General features: G+C 49.4%; 1 protein-coding gene across 3 annotated transcripts in view; it reads left to right on the top strand.

Annotated features, from left to right (window-relative positions):
• Positions 1–24127: 24127 nt before the first annotated feature.
• ADAR (adenosine deaminase RNA specific) overlaps positions 24128–24989 on the top strand; it is a 52713-nt gene continuing 51851 nt past the window's right edge. The window contains exon 1 of one of the 3 annotated variants that reach the window (XM_084824796.1): positions 24128–24257. The gene's annotated coding sequence lies outside the window, so the exon portion shown is untranslated. The remainder of the gene's footprint in view (positions 24258–24989) is intronic. The other 2 variants (XM_084824798.1, XM_084824797.1) reach the window with 2 other exon arrangements.

Here is a 24989-nt window from a genome sequence, read left to right on the forward strand (position 1 = left end):
CAATTTTCCTTAGTGAAGAACAGAATCGTTAATTTTGAGCCCTGTTTTTGTGGTGGTGGTGGGGTTAATGTAAAAAAACAAAACAGAGAGTCTCTGTGCCATCCCACTGTACAAATCCCAAGAAATCTAGCCACCCAGCCTTTGTACAGCAGTGCCAATTTTTTTTAAAAAAAATAATTAAATGGGCGGGGGGTCTGCTTTCCTTATCTGCCAGAATGCACTTCTAGAGAGATCCCGCTGGCCCCCCATGCTTGTTCAGCACTTCTGGCCATCCAAAGTGGTTTGCGTGCATGCCCCGTTTTTGTAACACAACTGCCCTGTAGGGTAAGCGAGAGTGTTATTAACCCCCTGTTGCGGATGTGAAGGGCGAGGCAGAGAAAGAAAGGCTTACCTGAGGCTGCATCAAGGCAGAGGAGAGATTCACACCAGCCCCCCCCTGATTCATGGGCCAGACTTGGCCCCTTTGCTAGCCCCTCCCCAAATCTGTAAAAACCTCCAGTTTGTTGCATTTCAGCACTCTGGACAGTGACCAGACCCTTTCTGGTCCACCACAGGTCTTGTGCAAAGTCTGCCTGTACCTCATCTGCCAAGAAGGCGACTTCTGTCCTCGGGCCTTACAAATAAAAGGCCACAAAGATTTGATGTGGGTAACCTCAGAGGGAATCTCCTGTTGTCTTTTTCTTTACTTTCAAAGCAGATGTGGCATGCCCGCCCCCCGCTAATTTGACAGGGGAAGCGTGCCGTTTTCCTGATCAGAATCCCACTGTCTCTTCTCCCTCACCCCAAGAAGGGCTCATGGCAATTTTGGGGGGACAGGCAGTTTTCAGCCAGGGGGGAAAGCAGGTCATGGAAAGGGCCGAAACCCCCCATTCCCACTCCCTCCTCCCAATCCAGAGCCCCACTCATTCACAGCCACCTTTAAAGGTGTGAAATCGATATGTAGATCCTGCTTTGTATCTAGTTCGTCTCTTAGCCCAGAAAGGTTACTAGCCTACCGTGCTCCCCTCACCCTCCCATGTTTGTAATTTGTGGCTTATCAATGGCTTTAAAAAAGACAAAGAGCCGAGTTTTTGCCCAGTTTTGTAAAGTTTACTAGCTGCTCAGCTGGAGGAAGCCTTAACTCGCCCCGACTGGGCAAAGATCTGTTTCCAAATCTGCCTCATCCTTCTTGCCCACTGGTCTTTATTGGGGAACCAGAGATGGCGGCAACACAGAGACCTCGCTTCCTCTTAACCATCTGAAAGCAGTTGCTGGGCTGGTGAGACTATGGTTCAGTTTGGGGGAAGGCACTCCATCCTCGCATCTAAATGGGAGGCCATTATTTTTCTGGCATGGGTTGCCACGCAAATGGAGTGTTCAGCTGGGAAGCAGAACACCAATCAAGCTGCATGGGCTTGGGAAGAAAAAAGGCTCTCCCCCCCCCCCCAAGAAAACAGGCTACAGGGGATGTCCTGTTGAATTGTGCACAGCAACTACTCCAAAGCAGCTGTTAGGCAATTAATGGCAAATCAAAGTATTTGAAGGGGCCATATGTACAGGCTGCAATGCCACGTTGAGCAGTGTTCTAGGAACGCCTTTGATCATCGGACAGCATTCACCAGATGTTTGTGCTAAATCGAAACTGTTATAAGGAGCTCTCCTTGTAACCACATGCGCAAATCTGTGATCCCTTTACAGTTTGGGGAGAGGCGATGTGGGCATTAAAAAAGATCAGGTGATCAAGCAGGGGCATCTAACCATCAAGCTTGTAGCCCAAACCTGGCCTACTTGAGGTTCTGATCTGGCACTCCAGGGTTCCCCAAATGGTCCCACCTCCTTTCCTCAGTCACTGTTTTGTGGCTTCCCAGCTTTCGTATGGTTTTTCCCCATTCTAACATGTTAAAATGCCTCTCCCCTGGCAGCAAGAGGCTTAAGCTGAAAGAATGGGGGTGTTTTGGTCCTGCCCTTTTTTGCCTTTGGCCTCACCGACCACTGGAAAGTGGCCCCTGAGGGCTTCTCCAAAATGGCATTCGGCTGAAGGAGATTCAAACACGCACACACCCTCCTGTGATATAGCTTTTCTGGGACTGTACCACTCCAGGCACAGGGGAGATTGCGGGATGGAATGCTCCCTTGTTTCAGAAGCTCCCTGCCTTGCAGGAAAGCTGGCATCTTCAGGGGAGAGACCTGAGCATCGCATTCTTGCATTCCACCAGTTGTCTATGTGCCACCTGCCCATCTGATGTTTTGGAGTGGTACGGTCCTGGCAGATCCATACCAGATGCTCCCCCCCCCCCGAATATGTACATCGGCACCGAAGGGGAAGCCTTGTGCCAAGCGGTGTTTGCCTTGCAGAAGCCCTTGAACGATTCTTAAGCAAGCCATCGCCTGACCCCAGCATGGGACATGAGCAAGCCGGTTCTACAGCCTTGAGGAAAATAAACAGGCCCAGTGAAGATGCCCCTTTTAAGCAGACCATGATGCTGGGTGAACCAAGGAAAAGCACAAGATACTCAATTCCAAAATGGGCCAGCAGGATTACAATGCAAGTCTTGTTTTCCGCCCTGGTACCTGCCCGCACCTTGCTCCCTCCCGTTTTCCTGCTGTTCTTAGCACTGGATCCTTGGCCCGCCTCAGCTCAGATCCCAGTGGCCTTCCTGCAACATCTCTGCTAGCAGTCACATGGGGACTCCTTGACTGAGCATGGCCCACACCTGGAAAAAGGGGGGGGGTAGAAGTCGGTCACCACAATCTACCATTGCGAGACGGTTCCAGCTACCATGGCTCCTTTTGTTGAAATGCATTTCAGTAGATCTCCACACTCTGACCCCCAAATTCCTGTCCCCTGCCATCTGAGAGGGGCCAACACGGCAGCTGGAGCAATCGCGCACCTTTCAAAGGGCGGCACCACCCATGCCTGGCGCTTGTGTGTTCTCAGACAATTGAGCTTCGATGCGGAAGCTGCACTTAAAAAAGAGAAAAAGCTCTGTAATGCTTGCTTTCTCAGTTTTTTTTCTTTTCTTTTTTTTTAAATAAGATTACTAGGGGAAAGCATAACCATAGTTTATTTTACCTATGAAATATATTGCTATATTATAAAGGATGATCATGTAACTTTCAAGTACTTTTTTTGTAACCAACGAGCTGGTTTAGGCGGGCCACGGGGCTGCCTTTGCTTGTCCGCATGATTGTTTCTGGGGTACCAGATCTTGGCAGATGAGGCGACACATTGTTTACACAGCCATGAGGGGGGAAACCCAGTTCCTGTAGATCTGGAACAAGTGAGAACACATCTCCATCTTCTGTGTGACAGCCTTCTGAATATTTGACAACGCGCAGTTCTCCTAAGGAAAGGAAGATTGGGTGAAACTGGGTTGAAGAGGTCTCTGTTGGTAGAAATCTAGGATTGTCTAGGTAGAGAGGCTAGAGTTCCTAGCATTTCTTTAGGGGAAGGGTAGGCAACCCCTTGCCCTCCAGATGTTTTGGACTACAACTTCCAGGCAGCATGACCAATCGCAGGGAGAAGGTGGAGAGGGAGACATTTTTCTCCCTCTCCCATAATAGTAGAATCCAGTGGGGTCATCCCATGAAGTTGATTGGTGGGAGATTCAGGACAGATCAGAGGAATCTTCACAGGGCAGAGTTAACTATGGAATTCACTACCACAAGACGTGATGGCTGCCAGTTTGGATGGCTTTTAAAGGGAATCAGAAAATTCCTGGAGGAGAAGGCTATCAATGGCTACTAGTCCTGATGGCTGTATGCTGTGTCCAGTATCAAAGGCAGTCTGCCTACGTAGCAGCTGGTGACAGTGGCATTGAGAAGGTCGACCCAATGAGGGAGGGGTCCTATTCAGGGTGTCGCCTAAGGGCCCTCCAAAACCTGCAGCCGGCGCTGCGTCCATCAGCGGTGGTCAGGAAATGGAACTTCCACACTCAAAGGTAGTCTTCCTCTGAACTGTCAGTTGCTTGAGGACAAACACTGAGGAGAATACTATTCCCTTCTGTGCCCTGGAAAGCTACTCCCTCTCTTCATGTGCCTTTCTCAATGCCTCCCAAGCACACATGCTCTGAATTTCTCTAGGGCAGGGGCCCTACAAATGGTGCTGGACTACAACTCCCACCATCCCTGGCCATGTTGGCTGGGGCTGATGGGACTTGTGGTCCAACACTATCAAGAGGGCTGCAGTTTTCCCATTTCCTATATTTCTTTAGCAGGAGAGGGTTCCCGTCACCCACCAGTTGAAAGAGAAGAATAAAGAAAGGGGGAAGGCTTTCCCCCTCCTGCGGTTTGCAAAACAAAACCCCACACCCACTCACCTGAAGGTCTTTAAGAAGCTGCGGGGAGGCAGAGAACCAGTAATATACCCTTCGACTTCCCAGGCTGAATAGACCTCATTAAAAGCTGGTGGTATTTTTCTCCCAGCTCTGCCTTTTAAAAAGATCATGTCCTTCCCCTCACTCCACACCACCTTCATCTCTCCAGCTCTTTGGGGTTTTTTTTAACAGGGCATGGCTGGTGGGGAAAGGCAGCACACAGCTGGATACCTGCTTTGTTGTAGGGTTGCTTTAAAAAACCCCACTCCCACCTCCAGCTAATTGCCAGCTCAAGCGTTTGTACCCACCACAGAGCTGGCCTTGACTCAGACCGAGGAGTACCAAATGGACTCTGGGCTCCAAACCCTGACTTGACCCAAATTTTGTTACTGTGGGAAGCTTTAAAACACATACACACACGCGTGCGCTGCCCTGTTCCGCTGTATCAGAGGAGAGACTGTGTGACCTATACGTATGGGTTTTCCTCCAGTTCAGAGGAGAGGCAAGGAGTGTGGTGAGAAAACAAGAGATGGGTTGTCCAGCGGCTGGTGCACCAAGGTTGATTGCCTCTGACCGTGCAGGTTCTGTTCCTAACTCATGTGGGATAGTAACATAAGAAGAGCCTTGCTGAATCAGGCTGTAGTCCAGTATTCCATTTTCCTATGGTGGTCTGCCAGATGCCTCCAGGGCATCTAGGCATGGAACCATTGGCCACCTCCTGGTGTTTGGGTCCAACATCTGACATTCAGAGGTGGACTGCTGTTGAATATGGAGGTTCTGTTCCTAGTTATCATGCCTATGAACTTAAGCTGGCTTGCTGCTCAGATCTAAAGGAGGCTCAGCATCCTGTTTCCTACAGTGGCCCCAGCCAAATGCCTCCAGGAAGCCTGCAAGTAGCCCTCCCCCCACTGTTGACCTGAAGCAATGATCTGTTCAGAGATAGACTGCCTCAACCTGGAGGTTTCAGGGCCAATAACCATCAATAGACCTCTCCTCCTCCTCCATGAATTGGTCTCACCGCCTTTGAAAGCCGTCTAAGCTGCTACCCTTCGCTGCATCTTGTGGCCGTGAGTTCCACAGGTCAACAAAGCATCACGTCAAGACATGCTTTCCATTGGTCCATCTCTTAGCAAGGCCTCCTTCATTGACATCTTCACTTAAAACAGAATCAGACCTAACTCTCAGTAATTCTCATCTGGCCCAGTGTCCTGTTTCCAAGAGTGGTCAGCTTAGATGCCTCTGGGAAGCCTATAAGCAGGCTTCCTCCCAAAATATAGTAGGGTTCCAGTCCTCATGATTCTGACTAAGGGTGGCTTCAAGCAGGATGTGAGAGCTAAAGTCCTTGCCCACTGTCGTTTGTCCCTAGTACCTGGTAGACAACTCTGAATGTCGGGGTTTCGTTCTTCTATTGTGGCTAACAGGCCTCCCCCCCCCATGAGTTTATCTAATCCCCCCTTTGTAAGCCATGATGGTTAAGGGCTTTCCCCAAACTCTCATTTTTCCCCAGGCGTTGGTGGAAAACAGTGACTCTTTGTCCCAGCAACCTCAGCCAGGGCCCGCGTCAAGGGTCGACATGATCGGGCACCTGCTGAGGGCCCAGATCCCAGCAGGGCCCACTGACAAGAGCCCCCTGGAGTTTCTCCTCATCTTCCCCATTGCAACCTGCCTGTTCCCCTGCCTCTTGCTCTGGCCCAGACAACGACAGTGGGGAGAAGGAGGAACAGGAAATGTCACAGCCTGCTTGCTCCCTGGCTGTCCGCCTGTGAAGCAGGCAAGTGGGAGCAACATTGAGAAAGAGGAGGAGGAGGAGAAGGTGCAGCTGGTGGCAATGGTTGTCAGATGGTAGACTCACGGAAGGAGGGGGCCCACTGAGGGTGGACACACAAAGAGAGAGTTTGATCCCTAAAGTACACAGTATGCTTCATTCAACTTTGCAACCTTCTGGCTGCTTTTGCCTATTGTAGCTGTAGAGCTTTGATGGCTGGCCAAGCAGTGATTGCTGGTGGCCAGCTGCGGCCTCATGGGCTGTCGGTGGCAGACCTTGGAGCTAATTTGAGGAAGAGCGAGACTCTCAGCAATTGTCTTTTCCACTGGTCTTTTCCCCACACTCTGGCCTACTTTATTAGGTTGCCAGCTGACCAGACGAAACCCTGCCCAGCCTGCTCCTGTGCCTTTAAGACCAACACGATCTTCAGAAACCAGGGTGATGCTTTTCCTGGCATAGAGCTAAAAGCACAGTCACTGGTTAATTTTTGCAGGCCAAGCTGCTGCTTCAAGGCAGAGGAGCAGGGGCTGACAAAGGAGTTGGCAAGCCATCGGTGGCCGATTATTCTCATATTCTCACGTTACTTGTGTGCCAGTTTATCCTTCAGTCTGAGTTGGGAGAGTGGGTGTTTTGTGTATAAAATATGACCAGAGAAATAGGGCTAGGATGTTGGGAGAGGAGAAGGCATCCCCAGCAAGCATTGCCCGAAAGTCCAGCCTGTACCCAGAAACAATCATGTCTAACTCTAAACTAATGGCTTTAACCTGTTCACTGTAAAGAAACGAAAAAGTAAAATGAAAAAAAAGTGCCTTGGAATTTTAATCTCAAGAGGTCAGTCTATACATCTTTACCTATGTGGGTGTCTAAGTTATGTAGATATCTACATAGAAAGACGCGCACACAAAATATACATGGTAGACGGTCCTGATATAAAGGCTTTGAAACACTTGTGTTTTCTCTCTTTCTTCTCTGCCGTTCTGTTCTTTCATAGGGCCCTCCAGAAAAGAAGAGTACATTCGCCTCATCTTTTCATTTTTATTCAGGCTTTCCTAAATCTGTCTCTTTTTGCAATTTGCACCCTGGCTTTAGATCACCGTGTTTCTTCTAGGGCTCTGACTACGCTCATTGAATTTGATAGCTCTCCCCAATCACAGAGCGTGCAAATTGGCGGTGGTGGCAACAAAGTAGTGGTTTTGCCAATTCACCTTAAAAAAAAAATGAGCTTGACAAATGAGAAGTCAAGGAAGGCTGCAGTATTTGACATCTCCATAGCTGTTGAATATAAAAAGCCCTACCTTCAGCTGATTGATATATGCTCCCCCCACCACCCAGCCATTGGCTCAGGTGCTGAAGAGTTATGAGTTGTTGAACATTCCAACTGCTGAATAAGTTTGAAGAAATTATTGAGTGGGTCTAGATATTGGGTACACATTTCTCTCTGATACACCCCCCCTTACCAGCACCACCTTAAAGCAGTCATTGTTTGTCCTGGGTTAATAACATTGTTTTAGTTTTCAAGAAGTGTTTGAAATGGAGCCCAAGTGATGTCCTTCACATACTCTCTCTTCCTTTTTGCAATTTAAACCTGAATATTTTGAAGGGTGGGCCTTGAAGAAAACCTCTGTGCAGATCTTCTGCTTCCCCTCAAATAAATAAATAAAAGAAAGAAAAATGACACCCCCCCCCCCCGCGCTCACTAGCTAGCCTCAAATCCTGATTCTGCAGGAGAAAAAGAGATTTCGTAGACCACAAATCATGGTTGGCATGTATGGGATGGAAAGGAAGAACTAATGGTCTCCCGTGAGACACAGAAATAACTGCTGCCTATGCCTCCTCGAGCCCAGAACCACACTGCCGTTGCAGAATAAACCATTTTCTATTCTCTTTGTTCTCAAGTTAAACTTTCACAAGCTGAGGCTTTATAGAGTCATGTCAGAGGGGTCCTTGGAGCTCTCGAGTTCAACCCTGCTGAAGTATCCCCAACAAATAGCTGTTGAGGTGTGTGTGTGTGGGGGGTGAAGGGTAGCCTATGTTCCTGCTCCCACACCGCATAAGATTTTCCCCAGCATTGCTTAGCATTGTCTTGTGGACCCAAAGGAAGCCTCCCCCCTCCAAGTTAAAAGGGGAAATAATTAGCAAGCAGATAGACTAGGCACAGCCAGAGCCAAATAAAGCCAGCCTGGGGAGGGAGCATGAGTGGCATGCCCCAGCTTGTTTTTTAGGCCCTCTCTCCAAATTCAGGGAAATCTCTCCACTGGGGAGAATTGGATTTCATATTAAAACAGGGAGTAGGCAGGGAGGTAAAGCCACGGAGACAAAAGATGGTTAAGAGGCTGTAATACGTTCAGAAACGGGATTATTAACCGCTGAGCTGGCATGCCTCTGAAAGCTGAATGAAAACTGGGGTTATGAAGGACTCCTTCATACTGCTCATCCGCCCTTGCGGAAAAGCCAAAGGAGATGCTAATCCGCTTTCTGCAGCATTGATCACACATACACACACATTTGGAGAGCCAAGTCTGCGTGCTGTTGCAGAATCGGAAAGGGTGAATTGCCCGAGAGATGCATTGGACTCTTCAGAGGAACGTGCACAGCAGGATTTCACTGGTGAAATAAGAGGGACTGAGGCTAACCTGCCTGGAAACCGCACCCCTCTCAGTCCAGGAAGGCCTGCACGCTAATCCCAGATTTGGGAGGCTTAGTGCAGATGGAAATGTATTCACATGTTGACAGCAGAGGCTGGTAGCTCTGATGTCAGTGGGGCAGTGAATCCAGTTCGAGTTTCAGACAGAACTCTAAAGGATAGCTCCTTTACAGTTCTGACAAATGGAGCAGGGATGTACCACCGCAGTGTCATCCGTGCCACCAGCCTCCACTACACGTTGAAAGGGACTCTCGTCTTCTGTTGCGTGCCCTTGGCATGTTCCAGTGTGAAGCTTGGCATTCTGGGAGCCAAAAGAGTAAACGGGAAGCTGACTTGTTCTGAGTCAGACCATTCGTCCGCATCGCTCCAGCCCAACTGTTCTAAGGCATCTTCCCAACCTGGGACAGAAGATGAAATGCTGGTTTTGTTTTCCAAGCAGGTATGTCCCGCCGTTCTATTAAGATGATCAAGGTGACCAATTAGATCATCAAGCCAGTCATAACCCACCATCGAGAAAAAAATTACAACCAGCAGAATTTTTTGAAAATATATGTAAATTATTTTAAAGCAGCATGGTAATCTGATATTAAAATGATAGCAAGGTAACAATTTATGACAAAACAGTGTCCAGATAATCCAGCTGGAGGAGATGTGTCTTACGCTGCCATTCTAATGGCTTACCTTTGAGTAGACATGTATAGGGTTTGCTCACTGTTAATTGCCAGCAATGATAGACCCTGCCAGAACCTGCAACCCCCTGCCCCCTTCCTTAGGATTTTATTGGTGCCATGACAGGAAAGGGTTCTGTCTTGAGCTCATCCACCAAGGAGAAAGACAAGCCGGGCCTCAAAACTCATCCTCAAGGCTTGGTCAAGTTTGCATGGGAGGAGATGATTCCTGATTATGCGAATGATTTAAAAAGAGCATGCCTGTGGCCATGTGCAGAGTGCCTTTCCTTCAACCGTGGAATCCGTGTGACCCCAGGCCCTTCTTACATCCTCAAGGCAGGCCCATCTCTTTTGCTGACTAGATCAGAGGTGGGCAACTTGTGGCCCACCAGCAGTTTTGGCCTACAACTTCTGACATGCTTCACTGTTGGCTATCCTGGGTAGGGCTGATGGGAGTTGTAGGCCAAAGCAGATGGAGGGCCACAAGTTGACCACTCCTGGACTAGATCTACCAGACATGAGAGAGAGTTCCCCATAGACATTTGAAAAAGAGTGTAGTGAGTTGCTAGGCTCCACAATTGGGAAGTAGCAGCTTAAGGCATTTTAGGAGAAGAATCTTTAGTCGGTCCCCCAATCACACACAACTTCTCACTCTCCTCGAGGCCCCTAGTGGGGAAGGCTCAAAAGGTGGAAGTCGAGGCCCACCAACCAAGTGTGCAGCTCTCAGCGGGAGCCACACCCCTTTAATTTCTCTGTGACTTTATTTGAGGGGCAGAACTCAGGCAATCCTTGGGCACTGATTGGTGATACAAGGACTCCGTTGGAGTTTTGCCTTGGTTGGAGCAATGTCTACTTTCCCCAGGAGCTGTCCCAGGCGCTGAAATCTCTAACCAGCTCTCCTGCTTGCTGCCTCATCCGTCCATCTGCTGCTTCCGCTGGTTGTCCTCTGTTCGAAGCCTGTTTTCCCATGCCCTTCCCAGACCCTGACTGGGACACCTTTTGCTCAGTAATAGGAATGACACAACCCACAGAGCTGGCCCTATAACACTTGGGAGCGATGGGTGAACCAGGAGAACCAAGCAACTATGTCTCCCATTTTATACATTTAAGCGTCGTTGGAAGCTAGGACCAGACAATTCCTCCCAGGCTCCTTCGTTGCTGTTGAAAGGAATGTGTGATGAATGATCTGCTTTGGAAAAAGAAAAAAAGACGGGGGGGGGGGAAAGAAACCACAGGCAGGTGTTAGATCTATTCTTGGTTGAAATGTCAGCAACAATTACTGGTCTCTCGAGGTGAGCAGAGAGAAGGCAGCAAAAATGCATCCATCTCTTTTTTTTATCCCCCCCCCCCCGCCCCAATGACCTTTGCCAGGCTGGAAAGTACATTATTATTATTTTATATATCTGAAACAGAAATATGGATGGATGGTGTTATTTGGCTGACAAGCAGCACCACTGATGTGGGTCAGCTACAGTTCTTCACATGTCTTCCCCCCTTTCTCAGTCACACAGACACATTGACTAGCCCAGATGCCGTAACCCAAGAACACCAAAAGATCCCAGGTCAAAGATCCCAGCCAGCCAATGTTTTCCTGACCCAAATTCAGGCCTCAGTAAGGGTGCAGGGGTTCACTGTGGGGGGGGGGAAGGGTCACCTGCTGAAAAACGGCTTGAGCGGCCAACCCCACCCCCCACCAGGACTCTTGGGGCAACAGGGTCTTCCTCCTCCCTCCAGCCATACTTTGAGAGGGGGCCTTTTTCTCCACCTCTGTTAAAGCCGATGGGGTGATATCGCTCCATTGACTTTGATCGAGGTGGGGACAAAAGTCCCCTGCAAAAAAAACAGCAATAGGGCGGGTGGCAAGAAAAGTGAAAATCTAGAGAAGGTGGAGTTTACCCTCTCCCCCGTGGCAATTTGTGGTGGTTCCTGGGACAGCATTTCAAAACAACAGATGTGCCCATGGGCCTGAAAAGGTTGCCTACCTGGAGAGAGCGCAGAACTAAATACAAATCATAACGGCAACAACGCTGTTGGCAAGTTACTCGTTAATCAATTAATTACTCACTGATGTTTTAGAATTCTGTAATAAACATTTTGCCAGCTCAATTTCCCCCAAAGTAATCATTGTACGTTTTAAATTGTTGTGTGACTTAAAGTATGCGCGCACACACGCATGCACACACCCTGCTTTCGAGGAAACCCGTGAACACGAGTGCTGTTGTGTCGCATCTGCCAGGGTGCTCTATTGCCCAACCCAAGATTCATCGCAATACTGGCCCGCCATCCATGGGTGGGCAGCTTATGGCCCTCCAGTTGTGGTTGGACTACAACTCCCATCAGCCCTAGCTAGCATGAGTGATCATGGGGGTGTTGGGACAAAACATCAGGAGGGCCACAAGTTGCCCACCCCTGTTCTATACCAGGGGTGGGTGTCCTCAACGTACAGCAGTTGCCGGGGAACATGGGCGGGAGGGTGCTGTCGCACTTGTGTCCTGCTTGTGGGCCTCCCATGGGGATCTGGTTGGCCACTGTGTGAACAGGATGCTGGATGAGATGGACCCTGGGTTTGACCCAGCAGGCTTTTCTGATGTTCGTATGTCATGGTTGCTTTCAGCCCAAGGGCCAATTTCCATTGCAGAGAAGCTCTTGGGGGCTGCATTCCAGTGGTGGGTGGGACTGAAGGCAAAACACAAAAAATACCAGCATTTTGTTGCTTAAAGCTCTTCGTGCCAGTAGCTGAGCCTCAGGAGAAGCATTTCAACCTTTTAGAGTGTGTGTGGGGGGACGTCACAAAAGCTGGGAAACCACCAAATGATGGGAGTTGGGCGGGAGGGGGCTGGGTAAAGGGGGCATGGCCATCTGGGGAACCCAGGAAGGCTGGACTAAGACTCTAGGCAGGCCCGTTTTGGCCCCTGGGTGTGAGGTTCTACACCCCTGCTCTGTACCAAAGCAGAGGCACACAATAAGCCAAAACGCTGGAGAAAGCAAGTCTAGGAAGAGACGCGAACAGTGTGCCAAATGCAGGCATTTGGTATTTCAAAAGCTGCTGCCTGGATACTGCCTCGGGCGAAACATGATCAAAAGAAGACGCCATCTGCTCCTTTGGGGCTGACTGAAGTCAGTTGATGGTTCCAGAAAACAGCAAAGGGCTCTGCTTCTTTTGTCCCTTGGCAAGGGATTGTGGGTAAGAACGCCTCGGCCTGGTCTGCGGCAGAAGGGCCAGCTGAGTGGTCTGGAGCACTCGGCTCGCTTCAAAACCTCTCGCTAAAGCTGTTGCTCTTATAAGAGGCACAGCTCACAGATCCAAACCTGCGAGAGCCAGCTGTTCGCAACGCACACTTGGAGACAGTTCATCCTGTTTCCAGGGTTTGGCTCACGGCAGAGTTTGCTGACAGTCTCTGCTTTCATTTCCAGAAGGCAAACATTCTAGCCCTCATGGAGGCTAAAAAGGGACACAGATCTTACGTGTTGCTTTGCCAGGTATTGGAAGCCTGGGAATGAAGAAGCATTCCAATCCAGCACCCAAGCATCATGCTTTTGGACATGATACAACCCTGAAATACCTGCCACCCCCTTCGGAGACACCAATATCCCTTGTCACGTTTAGAAAAGGGGAAGTTCTTATATTTCTGAGATCCTGGTTCATATTCATAGGTGGGCAGGGGCCCCTCCATAGGTTGTTGGACTACATCCCCCATCATAAGAACATCAGAAGAGCCCTGCTGGATCAGACCAAGGTCATCTAGTCCAGCATTCTGTTCACACAGTGGCCACCCAGCGGCCCACGGAAACCCACAAGCAGAACAGGAGTGCAACAGCACCCTCCCACCCATGTTCCCCAGCAGCTGGTGTGCATAGGCTCGCTAGCTCGGCTTCTGGAGGTAGCACATCATCCCTGGCCGTGCTGCCTGGGGTTGGTGGAGTTGGGGTCTAACTATATCGGGAGGGACACAGATTCACCGCCCTTGCAGTATGGCATGCACACATATGAATTATATACACATGGTGAATCTCTGCCCCTCGCTGTCAGTGACGGTTCTTCAATGCGCATTGGAGACAAAAAGCCATGTTCCTTTGGTCTTGTAGGTTGTGTGGCCTGTCAATCAGCAATCCCTAGTTACGATGCCGCTGCTCACCCCGCCTTGCTGCTGCCACACCTCATTGGCTCCTCCCACCGGTGCATAGGAAATGCCAGCAGGAACTGAGGAACTCTGGGAGTCGTAATTCTTCAGAGGGTGTGCCATGTAAGTGCCTCGCAACTCTCTGTGACTTGAGCCACAAGTCTTGGAGTTCCCGGTTCCCTCGGGAGAGGCATTTCAACCTTTTAGAATGGGAACGTGGGGGAGGATGCCGCCGGCCCTACCATGGGGCAGAGTGAGGCAAGTGCCTCAGGCGGCAGGTGCTGGAAGGTGGCAACAGCAGGCCTAGGGGATAGCTGCTGGCGGGAAGAGCTTTAAGCTGAAAGATGCCCATAGTGTTGGCCTTGCCCCTTGTGTATTTAGACCAGCCTCCTTTTGCTTTCAGCCCCACCCACCACTACAATGATGGCCCTGAGAGCTTCTGAAAGGAACCCTGCCCCCAGGCTGAAAGTCGTGGTGCAAGGGGAGGTTTCCTACTGTTTTTATTTCTGTGTTCAGTGGCAGGGCACCGGTGCTGTTATGAGTTGCCTGAGAAGTCAAAAGTCAACGACTGCAGCTTTACCTGTGGACGCATTCCCAGGCTGCGCTGCTGAATTTCTGTCTGCCCTGCATCGGATAAACGGATGTGGCGGTAAGTGTTGAAATGCAGGTGCTCACCGTGACCGTGACACTATAGCCACAGCCCCAAGGAGGGGCTAAAACACAGCCAGCTGTGCTGGCCCATACCAACAAACCAGTTCTAAGGATTTGTCTCTACCAAGAGCAGGTCTTTTCTACAGCTACTGGGTCTTAACTGCCCATTCAAGAGCAAGCCACCCCAACATACTTTGCATTGCAAATTTGCTCACACCTATATATTGTGGCTGGGAAATCCATTTCCTCCCCAGCTACTGTGAGGATTGCAGCTAAGCTCAGAGGGAACAGGGAAGTCTGAGGGGGGTGGGGGTGGCAGATGACATCAGTGTCCCCGCTAATCAAAAAGGCCTGGCGTGGGGTCCTTGTGAGCCCTGGCTGCCCTACACCAGGGGTTGCCGGAAGATAGAGAAGAACATAAGAAGACCATGCTGGATCAGACCAAGGGTCCATCTCATCCAGCATTTTGTTCACACAGGGGCCAACTGGCTGTTGACCAGGAACCCACAAGCAGGACACGAGTGCAACAGCATCCTCCCGCCCCTGTTCCCCAGCAACTGGTGTCCATAGGCAGATTGCCTCTGATGCTGGAGTAGCACATAGCCATCAGGACTAGTAGCCATTGATAGCCTTCTCCTCCTGAAATTTCTCTAACCCCTGTTGAAGCCATCCAAATTGGTTGCCATCACTGTCCTGTGGTAGCAGGGGAGGGCAGAAAGTAGATCGCCAGATGTTTGTGACTTCAACTCCCATAAGCCTCTGCCAGCATGGCCAGTGTTCAGGAATGCTGGGAGTTGAAGTCCCAAATGCTTGGAGATTACTTTCTGCCCAGTCTGGCACTACACCACTGCTGGTAAAGGTTTTTGTGTCCTGCCAGGATCAAACATCGAGTCTCTTAGGCTGCAGTCCTATACCTGGGAGTCAGCTCCCGTTGAGCTCCATGGAGCTTACGTTTGAGTAGACACAGTGAAGGCTGGTGGCTCCGATGTCAGCGGGGCTGTGTATCTGCTCTGGGTTTCAATCCGAACCACTCAGAACTCTAAAGGAGCTATCCAAGGTGCTTGGCCTATTTTGGGGTTGCGTTCAGCACCATGGATAGCTCTTGTAGGGCTCTGCCTGAAACGCCAAGTGAATGCACAGCCCCACTGACAGCAAAGCCACCAGCCGCCACTGAACAGACACATACTGGAATTCACAATTAAGGAATTATGAAGAAGATGTTGCCTCTGGGCATGTGCAAACAGCATTTTGACACCACAGAGCAAATGCAACCTGCTGGTGTACATCTGTTGGATTCCAACTCCCATCAGTCTGCATTGCCATTGGTCAGGGATGATGGGACTTGTAGTCCAATGACATATGGAGGTGGTGCTGGCTGTAGGTTTTGAAGGGGGCCCATTGAGGGCAAGGCACCCTCAACGGGCCCCCTCCCGTAACAAGCCTGCCTTCTCATGGCTGTGGTCACCGGCTAATCATGCATCTCCTCCTTTTCTGCATGCCAAGCAGGTGCTACAATTTAAGTACCTTTCAGATTAATTTAAAATCTCATCATAGGATCCTTTCATTTGTGTCCTGTAAAATTTCTTTCATTATGGTTTTTCAGCTGTAATTGTAGTTCATTTTATAAAAGGAAGCCTCTGTGTGTGTGTGTGTGTGTGTGTGTGTGTCTGTGTCTGGAGCTGCATCTCAGCATCTTCTCTCTCCGCTGCTGCCTCCCCCCTGCCCACATTTAACTCATACAAAAACTAGCATTTTCAACAAGTTCCCCCTTAACTATGTAACTGACAAACCTTATAAGCCTGCATTTATTGCACCTTAAATCTGTTGTGCAAATGAAATGAAACATTTTACGGGCTTGTGACTCAGCGAGAAAGAAAGGAGGGGAAAGGTAGGAGGAAGGTTCAACAGAAAACAGTACTTCATTTCTCAGAGAGGTGCAGGGGCACACAGCTGCCTGGATGATTTGGAAGCCCCGTTATGCTAATGCAGGGCTGGGGAACCTGCGGCCCTACAGACAGGGCCGGCGTCAGGAGTAGGCATGGTTGGGCACTTGCCGAGGGCCCACACCGTAGCAGGGGCCCACTGACAAGAGCCCCCCGGAGTTGCGCCTCCTCTTCCCATTGCAACCTGCTTGTTCCCTTGCCTCTCGCTCCATCCCAGGCAACGTGGTGGTGAGAAGGAGGAGCAGAGATGCCACGGCTGACTTGCTCACTGTCTTTCACTGGCAATGAGGAGGAGGAGGAGGAAGAGCAACAGCAGCTACTGACAATGGCTCTCAGAAGGCAGACTCGCTGAGGGAGGGGGCCCACTGAGGGTGTCTTGCCCAAGGGCCCTCCGAAACCTGGAGCTGGGACTGTCTGAAAAGCCGGTGTCAATAATTCCCACCACCACCTTTTCTGTCTATGACATAACAGAAACAAATCCAGGTGACCCTCTGCAGGCTGGGCATTCCCAAGCTTGTTGCCACCACCGAGAAGGCCCTGCCTTTCCTGCTTACTGGCTTAGCCATGGGTGTCGATGGCTCAGAAGGCAGGGCATCTGAGGCAGATTGTAAAGTGGGAGGGGCATACAGGGACAGACATGCTTTGAGGAAACCTGGCCCTGGTGGATATTTTGGACTGCAAACCCACCAGCCCCCACCAGCGTGGCTGATGGTCGCAGACTATAGGAGTTGTTGTCCAAGACATCCGGAAGGCACCATGTTCAGGACTAGAGACAAGGGTCGGCACGGTCAAGCACCTGCCAAGGGCCCACACCCCAGCAGGGGCCCGCTGCCAAGAGCCCCCTGGAGTTGCTCCTCCTCTTCACCACTGCAACAGCCCAAACACTGGTGAGAAGGAGGAGGAGCAGATTCCATGGCCTCCTCTCTCCCTGGCTCCCTGGCCAAGCAAGCAAGCAAGCAAGCGGGGGCCATGATGGGAAAAAGAAGGAGGAGCGCGAGCAGCTGGCGACAATGGTCAGGGGAAGGAGGAGGGGGCCCACTGAAGGGGCTTTGCCCAAGAGGCCCTCCAAAACTCGGAGCCTGCACTGATCCTGGCGCTCACCCCTGGACTGAGAGCTTTAAAGGCCAGCAAGCATCACTTCAAGCAAGGAGTACCATGCAGCATGAGAGTAATAAGGGAGGGGGGTCCATCCCAGGTCTTGGCAAACGCTGCCATCTTCTGGCCACAAGAGGAATGTCCAGCCTGGTCTTGGAAAAAAGGCACTGAGCGACCCTTCCTCCCCTTCTGAGATGGCTCTCCCAAAGTATGTGAGCCGAGTCTTGTTAAAGCGCCTGGAAGGTTGCCAAGAAGGGGCCAGGTTCCAGTTGTGTTTGCCCTGCGCCAGAGCCGCCAAATCGTCCACGCCCAGACACCTCCACCCAGCAGGCTGTTGGTCTCATTCCATAGCATTGCTTGTCAGTCCTGAGGGACCTAATTTTGTTTTGTTTTTCACAACCAGGGCTGGGGAGCTACAGGCAGACTTATACGGGCCCAAATTAACCTGCCCCCTGTTTTAAGAACTGCTTTGGGGGCCCTTTTGCCTGTCCCAGCACCAATAGAGGCGAAGTTGGCAGGAACGCAACACACAGAGCCTTCTCTGTGATGGCACCCTGATTGTGGAACACCCTCCCTAAGGAGGCTAGACTGGCTCCCTTCCTTCCTTCCTTCCTTCCTTCCTTCCTTCCTAGTTTTAGGCAGGCTGTTAAAAACATTTTGTTTCTGCTTGGCTTTTGAGCAATTTGCGCTCTGTTCCCTGTTTTTAGGATTACTACCTACCCACCCACCCCTGTTTTTAATTTTGCTCTGTGTGAGGTTTCCAAGCTCAAATTGTTTTGCACCCAATCCTTATGCATGCCTATTCAGAGGTAAGTTCCACTGAGTTCAACAGGGCTTACTCCCAGGTAAATGGGCATAGGATTGCAGTGTTAAGAGTTTTAAATGGCAAATCACCTTGAGGGCCTTTCTGGAATGAAGGGTGACTCTGAAACAATGCAGTCAATCAACCAATAAATACCCCTGCGAAAACAACACAGCTAGCTCCACAGATCAGATGTCATCAAGTGTCCAGCCAGGCTGGCTGCCTCTTTGTCTCCTGATTAACTTCCCACTTGGCAAGGAGGTCCAGAGCTTGGGAGCAGGCATCCGAAGGCCCTCTCTTGCATCCCTGGCAAACAGGTTGGCAGGTCCAAAAGAAAGGCTTCTCCTAAAGATCTTCAAACCCAGGTAGGCTCACAGGGGAGAATAAAGTCTTTCTTTCAGAAAACCTGGTCCAAGTTGTATAGGGCAGGGATGGGGAACCTGCAGCCCAGGTGCCAAATGCAGCCCCTGGGGGTTCCCCCATGTGGTCTGCAAGCATCTTTTGTCAGAGATAAGAGGGTATTTAAAGGTAGCTAAACATTAAATACTCTGCAAAGAATCGAGCCACTTGGTATTAGGGGTGCTGTTCGAAAGTAGTGCTGAGGGATTCGGTCCCACTTACTTCTGAGTAGACATGTCGAACCTGTACCCTCCTTACTTCTGAGTAGGCATAAAATGGTAATAACAACATATGGCCCTGCCCACTGTGCATTTGGCCCCATCTACAGATGGAATGCAGTCCCCGGAGACCTTTTCCAGTGTGCAATTTGGCCCTCGGGCTGAAAAGTCCCCCACCTCCTAGTGTAGGGCTTTTATTAGATCATAACCAGTACCTGGGCTAGAATCGGGGGTAGGAAACCTGTTGCCCTACCAGTGTTTTGGATTACAATCCCTGTAACTCTTGACTATGGGTCATGCTGACTGGGGCTGATGGGAGTTGTAGTCCAAAATGTCTAGAGGGCATCAGATGGCCTACCTCTTGGCTGGACAAAGAGTCTGACCTCCAGGGAGAAGCAACCTGGGTCCCCTAATACATAAATTCTTGAGAAACAGGGGGAGCAACTCACAGATATGCAAAGGACCACCCCCTGGTCTTTACCTCATTTGCAAATGAGGAAAAGTTGAGACACCAGACAGTTGGTGACTTTTTCCAAAAATTACCCTGATCCTTTCGTATTTTCATGATTGGTTCTCCCTACCACCACCACCTTTAATTATGGTCTCAGCTGCTATAGATTGCAGGCGAGGACAAAATTTTGAGTTAAAATCAAGATGATGAGTGGGAAAGAGGATGGTTTGATATATCTCCTTTGGACTCACAGATCAGATATTAACATGCGTCTTGCCGGGCTGGCGGTCTCTTTGTTTCCTGATAGACTTCCCACTCCGTGGACCCATTTCAGACCCAGAGAGCGAGCACCCCGACGCTGTTAATGTTTTGTGGCTCAGACAGGATATTAAAGATTTTTTTGCTTAATGAAACAGATAGCAAAGAGGGTGGCATTATTGATGGGTACCTGGGGACGGCCCGGGTTCTCCATAAATCCGGAGACTTGTAAGCCGGCCTTGATTACTTGGTTCCGTGCATGAGTACATTTTTACGCCCTGCCATGATATACAGGCGTATAAAGCCTCTTACAGATAATTCCAAAGAGATATACAGCTGTGGAGAGATATGCAGCCTCTTGGAACAGCAAGGAAATTAATAACTGACTTGAGGCTGGATTCAAAGTTTGCCCAGTGATGACCGGAGTGGAACGTGGCATTATTGGGTATAGCCAAAGGGCACTGCAGCCTTTCAATCCATACATGACATAAACATACTATCAAGCATTAAAATACACATTAACAATATTCATTAAATCGGTCATGAGTAAAATCAAGATTAAAATACCATAATTAAATATCAGGATGAGTGATAATGGCTATCCATGTTAATCAATCCAGTTCAATCAATAATAGAATTTGCTTTAAAAATGCGAACATAGTTTCTTAGCCACTCAGACGACAGTGCTGATCAGAGACCAACAGGAGAAAAGCAATTTGTGATAGGTAGTACATGCATATGTGCTGGGGTGGTGGCCCTCCGTATTATACTACTATGGAGACAATGTGGTATAGTGGTTAGAGTGCTGGACTGGGACTTGGGAGAGGCGGGTTCTAATCCCCAGTTGGCCATGGAGCTCACTGGGTGACTTTGGGCCAGTCACTGACTCTCAGCCTAACCTACCTCACAGGAATGTTTTGAGGATAGAATGAAGAGGAGGAGGATCATGTACCCCCCAGTTCAGTCCTCAGCACCTCAGTGTTGAAGGAGCCAGCAGCTGCAGAATTGGACAATAGTCCTTTAAGAAATAGAAATCTGGGGGGGGGGGGGCAAAGTTACAGCAGGTCCAGACCTACCAATCTTCAAAAGGCCTCTGCACATTACTGAGACAACAGCTCTTTCCAGGACTAGCTACACCTTTTTCCCTGGCCCCATTCATTTTCCCCAACCTCCAATCACTTGGTGGTTTCCTAGCTTTTGCATAGTTCCGCCCGCCCCACTCTAAAAGGTGGAAATGATTCTCCTAAGGCATAGTTACTGATAGTAAGCACTCTAAGCTAAAAAAAAAAAAGGTTGGTATTACACCCCAGTGAAGACTTCGGGAGAACATGAAAGCTTACATCCTATCTGGTGACATTTTGCTTGGCCTAAGGAAGGTATTATTCTACAAGACATCTTAGATTCTTTTTTCTCCAATGGCCCACACAGCAACCTTTGCTTTTTGTATAATGTAACTGCACTCTGAAACCTTACCATGATGAGATTGCTAACTCAGTGTCCCTTCTCTCTAGGAACTGCCTTGGAGAATTATCAGTTTATGGTGCCGTTAGCATTTTTATGACACTGGCAGCTATTACATCAACCTCCATTGTCTCCTCAGAGCCATTTGCATGTCCACCATCCAACACAACTCAGCTGGAGGAAGTGGGTGATCACCACTATAGATGCAACAGGCCTGGATGCAAAGGGTCAAGAATGAATGACGTGAATGAGCTCCTCCAAACCCAGCAGTATAAGGTGGGCAGAATTTTGCTAGAACAGGGCTGCAGAACCTCAGGAATGCCAATCTGGCCCTCTGGGTTTCCCCACATGGCCACGTCCCCTCCCCACACCACACCCCACCCCCTTTCTCTGGACCATCAGTGCAGTTTCCCCCATTCTAAAAGCTTGAAATGCCTCTCCTAAGACTTAGTTCCTGGCAGGAAAAAGCTGAAATATGCTGGTGTTTTGCCCCTGCCCCTTTAGCATTCTGCCCCACCCACCACTGGAATGCAGCCCTCAAGAGCTTCTCCAAGATGGAATTTGGCCCTCAGGCTGAAAGAGGTTCAACACCCCTGTGCTGGTGAGTTGCTATAGGCTTTTTTTTTTAATCTTAACAATACAACAACTGAGATAGGCTAAGTGGTGATAATAAAGAATATCTGATAATATAATTGTATCTGTGCAAGCTAAAAACATATATTAAAACAACAGAGGAAGGTACAGTATGATTGTGCTGTAATGTCCTACAATACCAGAAGTAACCAGTAGTATATTGTACTTTCCTCTCTTGTTTTAATATATGTTTTTAGCTTGCACAGATAAAATTATATTATCAGACATTCTTTATCACCAGTTAGGCCATCCCACTTGTTGTATAGACATACTGTTCAAGGCTGGGATACATTTCCTGTTTTGTTTGATTTTTTTTCCATCTTCGCCTAGAAGGTCGAAGAAGGCTGCGGACAGCTTTCCCAGATTAACTTTCCTTTTGTGGGTAGGAGGGTTAGCACAGGGTATGTGCGTGTGTGGAATTATGATCTGCAGTGGAATTATGATCTGCAGGCTCTGTTAAAGCAAGTCCCGACCCTTAAATTACCCCTCATGTGTCGAAACGAACACTTCCCGAAAGCATCCTGGGCTTATCGCAGGCAGTAGGGCTACCCAGAGATATTCTGGTCCCCTTGCCAGATGGTCAATTACACACAATTATTTACAGGAAAAGAGGCAAATCAGCTGACAAGTGCAATCTGTTTGATGCCAGCAGTTTTCGTACTAATCAAATTAAGAGGGATTTACTTTAGGGGCAGAGAGGGAGGGACAGAACGGTGAATCCAAATTAATTGGGGATGAACGCTTTCCATTTTCTCTCTCCTCCCTGCCGCAACTCCCATTTTTAAATTGGAATAGATGGATCCGCCTCCACATTCCTGGAAAGCGACATGAGAAGAATTTCAACGAAGCAAGGGTTGGAATAAAAACACCGGCTCGTTGCAAAATGGTAAATACATTAAGAAATGAAGGTGATGAGTGCTCAGGCCTGAGCCAGCAAATGGGCAACTCTGGTTTTATTTTGCTTGATTCTACTCTTCTTTGTCTAGGGTGAAGTCTTTTTCTCTGGTCAGAGAAGAAATAGCCGCTTGGAACAAAGAAGTGACAAGGGCAGCAGCTGCTGTGCACCTGTGAACAGGGAGAAGAGAAACTGAAGGTTTGGTTCAGAGATGACTACAGCTAGCCGAGGGAGATCTATTTTGACTCCTAGAAGGAAAATGCAACTTTTCCCCCTAGTCCTAGCATGAAGAATGGGAGCCTCTGGTTTATGAGAGCAGCTCATGTTGAGTACAAAGTTCTTGTATGATGGAGAAGGTCCCAGGTTCAAATCCTACCATCTCCAGTAAAAGAAGAAAAAATGGGTGGGGTCACATAACTCTGCGTGGGACTCTGGAGCACTGGTGCTTTTGAATAGATAGTACTAGGCTTCATGGATCAATGAGCTGACTCAGTGTAAGGCACTCTGCATATGCTCAGAGGCATTTCACACCTTAAAGCACCCATATTTTTGAAAATGATTTTGAAGCCTAATATATCTCTAGGTATTATAAAAGTATTATGAAATAAAATAAACCAAATTTAAATAAAATATCCAGACTCTTAATTGTATGTTTTTTTGTTTTCTAGTCCCTCTCTCTCTTACTTACTTTCCCCTTGTTTTGGAAAGACATTTCCTCCATCTGGGGCTAATAAATTGTAATAGGACAATCCTAGATATTAGCTTCTTAACTCTTGAGTCTTCTTGAGTCCAAACTCCACAGTCATAGAAATGGCTTTATTAGGACTTCACAAAAGAGTGTGCAGGATCTGCATTCTCCAGATGTGTTGGACTACAGCTTCCATCACCCTCAGCCACTGTACCCATTGGCCAACACATGTGGAGGGCATGAGGCTGGGGAAGACTGGATGAATTAATCAAACACTGCAGTGAAATAGGAATAATAATAGTCATCCTTCCCTGAGTGATTGTGCTGTTCAGCCAGGTTGTCTCATACTTACAGGTTTTTCATTTTGGTTTTAGATGTTAACATTTTAACCAATGAGCTTTTTGTATTTTATTATGATGTATTTTAATTTTTGATGTTATAAACTGCTTAAGCGAGATTTTTGTAAAATTTTGGTAAGCGATATTTAAATTGACACCATCATCATATGCAGGGGTAGCTGTGTTGGAGTTTTGCAATAAAAAAACAAAGGTGTCTTGTGGCACCATAAAGACTAACAAATGTATTCTGGCCTAAGCTTTTGCGGACACTGTCTGCTTCATCAGATGATGATGATAGTATTTTTATCCCACTCCACAGCCAAAAAGGCTCCCATTACAGCTTTTATGCAATCAGTAAGGGAGTCCCTGCCCTCAGGGCTTGCAGTCTAAAACGACACCACACAGAAGGAAAACGGGGTGGGGAGGAAAGAGGGAAAAATAAAATGAAGGCACAATCCCATGCAAATTCGGACAGGGCAAAAAAAGAAAAAAGGCCTACAACTCCCAACATGCCCCAACTAGCCGAGTTAGCTGGGGCATGCTGGGAATTGTAGGCCCTCTTTACTTGCACAGGATTGCTCCTTTATTCTTTCAGCAGGGCTGGTGGACTGGCCCTCTCCCCCTCTCATCTCCCTCGGCACGTTGTGGTGGTGATGGTAATGGGGAAAATAAGGACCTTCCCCGCTAGCCACTGGTATTCCCTGCCACACTGCGTAGGAACAGCGAGGCCGCATACAGCCGTTAAAGCCCTGTCACGTGACACCCAGCCCCGGGTCAGGTGGCCCGGGCGCGCCGCGTGACGCCATCACTCTGCGCCCGGCACGGCGGCGCTGACGAGAAAAAGCGAGAAAGCGGGCTCCTGCGGGGGAGGGAGTCGAGGGGCTATTGCCGTCTGCATTTAGGCGGCTCCCGGGCCGGACGCGGCGAAGCGGGTAAGGGGCTTCCCGGAGAAGCCGGGACGAGCGGGGAGGAGGGTCGTGGGGGGGAGGAAGGGGCGGAGGGAGCTGAGCGGGAAAGCGCCGCTTCGTAGCGCGCATGCGCGGCGCCGAGCGAGAGGGGAAGCGAGAGCCGCTGGCCTGTAGAGCGCATGCGCGGGAGCAGAGAGGGGTTTTTCTTTCTCCCCTTCGCTTGTTGGACTCGGCGCTCTCTGGCCGCGCATGCGCACTACTCGTACCCCAGTGTTCCCCGCGTCTTAAGCGACGATGCATTCAGTAGGGGAAGGTGGTGGGTTGTCTTGAGCGAGAGAGGCAGGCAGGGCGGTTGTGGAAGGGGTGGGTTATCCGCCCTTCCTCCCTCTCTCGCGTCGCTTTCGCGCTTCCTTCGGCAGGACCTCGGCCTTGCGAGAAAACTTCAGGCTGCAATCTCCCTACTTGAGCCTTTCCCGCAACCTGGTGCCCTCCAGGTGGGTTGGACCTCAACTCCCATCATTCGCAGCCTCGGGATGATGGGAGTTGTAGCCCAACACAATTTGGAGGGCACCAGGTTGGGGGAAGGCTGCTCTATTATTTATTTCATTTCATCTACTCGGTTACCTGGGAGTAGGTCTCATTGAGCACGATGAGGCTTACTTCTGAGTAGACAGACCTGGATAGGATTGCACTGTTAGAAGATTAATGGCTCTTTCCTGCTCCCTCCCTCCCCCACTGCTGCATCTCAGCTGTATT

This window comes from Heloderma suspectum, chromosome 17 (genome assembly GCF_057233095.1).
Source record: "Heloderma suspectum isolate Gila_16-S chromosome 17, 16-S_ref, whole genome shotgun sequence".
NCBI lineage: Eukaryota > Metazoa > Chordata > Lepidosauria > Squamata > Helodermatidae > Heloderma > Heloderma suspectum.